At 32.9% G+C, this 6,844-nt stretch overlaps 1 long non-coding RNA gene across 1 annotated transcript; it reads right to left on the reverse strand.

The window, feature by feature from the left end:
- Positions 1-4,927: 4,927 nt before the first annotated feature.
- On the reverse strand, positions 4,928-5,703 carry LOC115962979. Its single transcript, XR_004085650.1, has 3 exons — positions 5,610-5,703; positions 5,146-5,503; positions 4,928-5,027 (listed from the first exon to the last, which is right to left on the reverse strand). It is a non-coding gene; the product is annotated as an uncharacterized LOC115962979 (long non-coding RNA).
- Positions 5,704-6,844: the final 1,141 nt, after the last annotated feature.

Here is a 6,844-nt window from a genome sequence, read left to right on the forward strand (position 1 = left end):
AGACCTATTCATGAGCAAAAGAACTAATCCAAACACAAAACACAAACCACAAAACAAAATCCAATTCTTAAAATAAATTTGAATCAGAACAAGCAAGTATGAAAAAAAAAAAAAAAAAAAAAAAAAACAATCTGACCCAGCCTGGTGGTGGAGATGCTGGAGCGGCAATGGAGATGCATGCGGTGGAGGCCAAGCCGATCTCTCTCAGACTTTCTCCTCTCTCTCTTTTCTCCGATGAGAAGAGCAATTTTTTTTTTTTTTTTTGAGGAATAGAGGAGCAGATGAAATGTTGCTGGAAGGTTCTGGAGGAGAAAAGAAGAAAAAGAAATAAAAGAAGGGGGATAGAGGACACGTGTGTGGAGGAGAACGAAATGAAAGAATAAAAAATAATATAAAGAATAAAAAATCCTAATTGAGAAATTTTACCACAATATTTTCACAATAAATTTTAAGTAACAAATTGTTATTAGTTAATATTGGCGAGGAAAAAAATAATTTCAGTAGTAAGTTCAAATTAGAATTAGTAATAATTTTTCACATAAATTTTGTTGTGAAAGTATTACAAAAAATGTTGTAAATATAACACTTTTCATTAAAAAATATAATTGTTTAGAATAAATATAAGAAAAATAAATGATGATAAAGAATGAATAAAGAATGAATGAAAAAATAATATTTAAATGAGATAGAGAATGGGATAGAAAATCTGTTGGAAGTGTATTTGAAAAAGTAGGTATGTAAAAACTAAAGGGTAAAACTTAGGTACAGTACCTTGGGTACAGTTCCTTAAGTTCCCCATTTAAATTTCAGCCATCTGTCGAATAAAAAATATTCAATAAAGGCGTCAAAAGCCACAAACGGCTTAAACACTATCGTTAACTCTATTTGTCATTAAAAAAATAATAATAATAAAAGAAAAGAAAACCTAGCCACCAGAACTCCTGTGCAACATCTCCAACATCAACCCACTCCTCCTCGTCACTCACAATCTGCTCTGCTACATTGCCGATGACTATTCCCTCTCACCCAAAATGTCTACTTTTGGTCTTAAATTGTAGGCAAAACCCAAAAACATATCATCCCTTAAAACCAAAATTTCCAAACAATCCAAACACAAAACCAAAACCCCAATAAAATTCAATTCATAAAACGTAAAACCTAAAAAAAAGATCCACCCAAAAAACCAAAATTTTACTAAGAGAATCTCTGTGATCTTGCCAGAAAAGTTTCCAATCATTCATTGGTCAACAAAAGAAAAGACAAGATTCGCTGCTAGATTCACCGGCTTCGTAACCAAACTCCACCGTGTGTCTTCTTTGCCGCCGCAAACTTCTTCAAATCTGGGAGTATTTGATGTGTAGGGAAGGACACAAGAAGAGCTTGCATGTGTTTGGACAGAGGCGGTGGAGGCAGCGAGTCTGTGACAGAGAGGACTGGAGTGGTTAGGGTGTTGAAATAAGGTGGGGCTAGGAAAAAAATTTAAACAGAAGTCACCTGGCTTTTGACGTCGTTAGTGAATTTTTTTTTTTTTGACAAGTGGCCGAAATTTAAATGGGGAACCTAAGAAACTGTACCTAAGCTACTGTACCTAAGTTTTACCCAAAACTAAATATCGCTTTTCATTCTTCAAATAATGGAAAAAATTTCTGAAGCTGTTAGGGATGCTCTAATCTCAACCGACAAAGCCAAGATTTTGAACTTTTGAATGAAGACTTTAATACTGACTACAGAGTGAAAATGACAACTCAATAATCTATCAACAAAACTTCTTCTGACCAATCAGACCTCCTCATTTATGAAGGTGACTACTCAATCCTGTACTTGTAGGATTGCTTTTCAAATTTCATTGTTAAATGTGAACTGCCTTAGCAATTTTACGTACTTTTAGAATCTCTACTAGGATGAATAATGGCAAAGCTACGTATTAAGATATTAGCATCATGTAAAATACTGCGAAATAGAAGAAGTTGTTTATTTTATATATTTTGAGTAAAAAAATATTCACATTAATAGGGGTAAAAATATACATACATAATTATTACATTAATCATGTATATATGTATGATTATTGTAGCTCTTTTATTTATTATTTTATATCTTTTTTCTCTCTCATCTATCATCTCTCATCTGATTATCTCTCCTCTCTCATCCGATCTCTCTCTTCCTCTGCACTCTTAATCCTTTTATCTTCTCTTAAATCCAGCAACAAATCATAAAACTCTTCAAACTTGAACTAAATCAAGATTCCAAATTCATCAGACCCTCTCCTAAAAAAAAAAAAATTAAATAAAATCATCATACCCATATAAATAATCAAACCGAAATTGCAAAAGAAAAAGAAGAAAATGCAAAAATAGTAGAAGAACAAGCATCACTAATGGTGGCTTTAGTGTTCCTTAGAGCAACTCAAAGCCTCTAAGTACTCATCACAGCCTCTTCAATGTAACCAGACCAAAACATTAAATTTATGTTCTTTTTTAGCTTACCTACCATCTTCTCCAAAAAAAAAAAAATATATATATATATATATACTACTACTCTAGAAAAGAGGAGAGGAGAGGAGAGGGTGTAAGAAGATTATGGAGACAGGAAAATTATGGAAGTTGAGTAATGATATAAACTACTATGGAGATGTAAAAAAGAACATGAAAATATGGGATAGAGCACAACACAAGATACAACAAACTGGAAGATATTATTAGATTCAACAACTTTTTTACATTAGACATTGGAGACTCTGGAGAACATCTTACAAAGACTTACAAGGACTGGTGATCATACAAGGCTTCTAGGGGATTTCTTTCTTTTTTCACTCTTGCCTTTTCAAAATTACAAAGGTGCTATTTATAGAATACAAAGCTTAGAGATAATGTACTATATTTGTCTCAGTAGATAGTAGGGGCCGAAATGTCTGGTCTACAAGTGGCAGGATGGTAGGGGCCTGATTGAGTTCTGCTATCACCATAATTGTGCATGCCAGGATAGGTTTCAGAGCTAATGAACAAGTGTCCATTTTGGATGGAGGAGTGATCTGTCCTTGGATGAGTTTCTGAGGAGGGAGCAGGGATGCTACTGTTGTGGATAAGGATGCCACGTCTAAAGATGATTCTAGAATTTTTTATTTTTTATTTTTTTTTTATTTTTTTAAGTGTTAGAGGTAACTAGTCCCATCCATCTCTTCCTTGGAACCATTCTTCATCTTCTTCAATATTGACATCTGGATCATGGTTATGATAATAGGGGTCATCAAATCCAATGAGAGGATTGGGCATTTCCCAGTGATCATCATGTGGCCATTGCTGTCTACACACTTCTGGGTCCATAGGTACTATTTCAGGGAAGATTCCTTTGTTTAGGGATTCTGTCATTGTGAGAGCATGGTAACAGGATACCCAAGATGGGACTCGATGTGTATGTGGAGTGCCATCTGGATTGATTACCCAATGGATTTCTGCCAGGTGAAAAATTCCTTCTGTACGGATGTCTTTTTTGGAATTAAGCTTTGCAATCACACATGCTGAAGTAATCTTTCTTCCAAATCTTGGATGTTCTGTGGTAAGATACCTTGTCCACTGTCCATCATGAGCATCATTCTTCAAAATTTCAAACCAGAATTTATGAAAATACCTGTTTTCTCGTGGGAAAATATATGCATAAAATTCTGGCTCAAAATGGAGGCACAAGTAATATTCATTAAGTAAATACCACATGTAAAGATAATGTGCAACCGTCCAATTTGTTATCCAAAAGGCAAAAGGTGTTTTCCATGGCTGGTTTATATCAGGGAAGATGGCCAGAAAATGAGGTTGGCACCTTTTGAGGTAATCATGGAGGGCTTTAATGATTCTTTGGGTTCTAGCTTTAAGAGTTAAGGTCTTTATCTGGTCTTTTATTTCTGAGGGAAGGTCTTCAATCATGCTAAGGATATCATTAGGAGGAAGGCTTGTGGATGAGGATGAATCTGTAACAGGATATACACATAAGGGTGGAGAGAGGATCATGGTGTTAAGGGCTGGAGGTTTTCTTGAGAGATAATCAGTGAGGAGGTTATCTTTTCCTTTGATATGCTTGACTTGGAAAGACCATTGTGAAAACCAATTTGACCATCTGAGTAACTGGGGATGTGGGAGCATTTTTCTCTTGAACTGAAGCATTTTGGGAAAGGAAGACATGTCCATTTCTACTAAAAAATGATGTCCAAGAAGGTGGAACTGGAATTTTTCAATTCCATGTTTGACTGCAAGAATTTCTTTGAAAGTAGAATGGTAATGAAGTTCTGAAGGCTTGAATGCACCACTTTGATATATATATATATATATATATAAAAGGCTTATCCACCAAGAGTTTTCTCTCTTTAGCTTCTTGTTTTAGCATTAGCAGAAGAAGAAGAGAGAAAAAGATACTAAAGAAGAAAAAGGGAGAAGAAGAAAGAAGAAGGAAAATAAAAATAGAAGAAAGAGAAAATGAAAGAAATAGAGATCAGATATAGCTGGTGTGTGTGTGTTAAAGTTGGTGGGGCCATGGGTAGTTGTAAAATAATAAAAAAAATGAGAAAAATATTATTTAAATAAAAGAAATAGTAGAATAAACAAAATTATTTTGTAAAAATGAGTGTGTAAAATAAAAAAAATAGGTTTTTTTTTTGTGCACAATAGGTATTTATTATTATTTTTTTGTCTAAAAAAATAAGTCTTTATTTATGATAAATTAAAATTTCGCATTGATAAATTACAACAGAACACCCAATCCTCTAAAACTAAAGAACAATTGACTACTTAAATACAAGCATAATATGCATCTAAGAAACCAAAGCCATATAGAACATGTGTTATTGGCATAAAATTATAAATCAATAAAATTATTTATGTTTTATATTATTAATGATGAAATAAAATTGTTGATTTAACTATTAGAGGGCACAATTATTTACTTTTTTCAATTTAAACAAATATTTATTTCTATTTTTTTGTTAAAGAATAATTTGTAAACTTACTTGAAATCTTTCCTAACCATCCCATTCCAAACTCCTGCAAAAGATCACACTAATTAGAACAACCAAATAGAGAGGAAAAGAAAAGAAAAAAACAGAATATGGCTTTAAATAAAAAACTTGAAGGAAGAGATAACAATGTCATGGAAAAATACCATTTTGGCAATGGTGTCGTTTTCTACGTCTTCTTCTCATGCATTCCCAGTACATCTTCACAAATCTAAGTTCACAGTACTGGCAGAGACGAGCAAGCAAGAGAATGGGCGAGATTGGAGGTGGGAGAATCTCGGCCATGGAGTGGAGCACAGAGAACAGGGCTGGCTTGCGAGTGTTAAGGAATAAGTAGGAAGGTGGGAGAGTGGAAAAGAGTAAATGAAGGTATATGACTGTATGAGAGAAAAGTCAAACTAATAAAGGCCTGAAGGTAAGGTACACTGCGGTTTTCTTAATTACCCAACAAACGATAGGTTTTCTTTTTGCCTCTATACCTCTTCTCTCCATTGACACGCATCACTGAGAAAAAAAAAAAAGAGACGTTTTGAGGTATGTGGGTGATGTGAGAGAGTGCTTGTGTGTGAGGCACAGAGAAAACGAAAAAGAAAACAAGTTAAATACATACTTATCTGCTTTCGGAATCAAGAACGAGGCAACGAGCAGAAGGACATGTTCTTCTTCTTCAAGAGGATTTTGAACTTGAAAGAGTTGAAGAGAGAGAAAAGCAGAAGTGTGTAGAATGGGTTGTGGGGTAGGTAGGGTAATAAATGGGGGAGATATTTAAATAAATTTATTACTTTTTTATTCTACCATCTTGGTTGTCTCTTAGAGCATTCTCATCAAGAATGTTAAATGTTATAAATGCTATTTTTTAACATCAAATTTTAAAAAAGCACACTCCATCAAAGGTGCTAGATGCTGTTAAAAAAAAAATTATTTGTTTAATAAAACAAATGTCCCTTTTGATTTGATTTCCATCCACACAAGACTACCTTCCACAGTCCTCACAATGAGACCAACACTTTTCTGTTCCCATGCTTTTTGCAGCTGGATATATGCAAAATTCCACGATTTTTCCAGCCAAAAGAACTAGTTAGTTTTATGGTGTTTCACTACTACGATTGTTCCCATGCTTGTTGACTACTTCATATCACAATGGATGTAATTATTGATTTAAATGAATAAAGAATAAAAAAAGAATATTTAAATGAAGTGGTAAAATAATAGAACCTTTGATATTGAGTGTATTGTAAAGTGAGTTATTAAAATGAATAAAGTAACTTTTTGAGATGCTAAATGCTATATTTTATAGCATTCTTGATGAGAATGCTTTTACATTTTTGCATCTGCTAAATCATCCACGCAATCCGGCTGACGCCCAATATCTTCAGCTACAGGACTTGTCCCATCTAATTCTATCAGAAATCAAGAGATTTTATCTATTTGTTTAATTATTTTAATGTGATATGTATTGCACTTTATACACGTGGTAGATAGCTAATGTTTCACGTAAACTCAATAATTAATGTAGTAGATAATTAAGTGGAAAAATAAATAAATAAATAAGAAATATAAAAAAAAGAATAAAAATTTATGGGTTTAAGTAAGTTAATATTTAGTTGTTTAACTTTATTTTGATATATAAAAAAAAAAAAAACTAAACTGAGTTAATTAAGTATTTATTTAGTTAATAGTTATTAATTCTGTCATTCAAGAGATTATCACAATTAATATTTTCTTTAATGATCAATAAAGGAGAGTTTGTCAAGGCTTCTTTTATTAAAATATCTGTTATATGAATATTTAAAAATGCTATAAAGGGTGTACATTTGTCATTTGGTATTTCTATCAGTCTATCAG

The sequence above is a fragment of the Quercus lobata genome, chromosome 10, assembly GCF_001633185.2.
Source record: "Quercus lobata isolate SW786 chromosome 10, ValleyOak3.0 Primary Assembly, whole genome shotgun sequence".
Classification (NCBI taxonomy): Eukaryota; Viridiplantae; Streptophyta; class Magnoliopsida; order Fagales; family Fagaceae; genus Quercus; species Quercus lobata.